A 480-nucleotide genomic window follows, 5' to 3' on the forward strand; every position below is an offset into this window, starting at 1 on the left:
GCCCCTGCCCCCCTCCCAGCTGCTGCTCTTTGCCAGGAGGTGGCGGTTGGAGGACACAGCGACTTGGGCACCTTGCCAGGGCTGGACACCCCTGTGCCCAGGGCGTCCCTGCCCCTTGGGCTCCCAGCGCTGCCAGTGCAGCCTCTGCCAGGGTGCCTGTCCCTGCCAGCAGCGGGAGGGCAGGCATCCCCCTTGGGCAGGCATCGCGCCTACCCTGTGCGGGTGGGGAGGCTGGGCTGGGAGCAGCTGTCCTGGGCTGGGGCACAGGCGGTGTCCATCGCATGAGGAGTGATGTCTGCCGGAGCTCCTCTGCTTTCTCCCCTGGGAACCAGTTGAACCGGCGAGCGAGGAGCGGTGCCCGGCCTCACTGCGGCACGGGCGGTGAGGCGGCTGTGTCACCGGGAGAGGAGGGGACGGGCAGGACGTGCCAGGCTCCAGTGCGCACCAGGCTCTGCTGCAGCAGCTCCCCGCCTGGGCTAG

This window comes from Fulmarus glacialis, unplaced genomic scaffold (genome assembly GCF_000690835.1).
Source record: "Fulmarus glacialis isolate BGI_N327 unplaced genomic scaffold, ASM69083v1 scaffold19579, whole genome shotgun sequence".
NCBI classification, from domain to species: Eukaryota; Metazoa; Chordata; class Aves; order Procellariiformes; family Procellariidae; genus Fulmarus; species Fulmarus glacialis.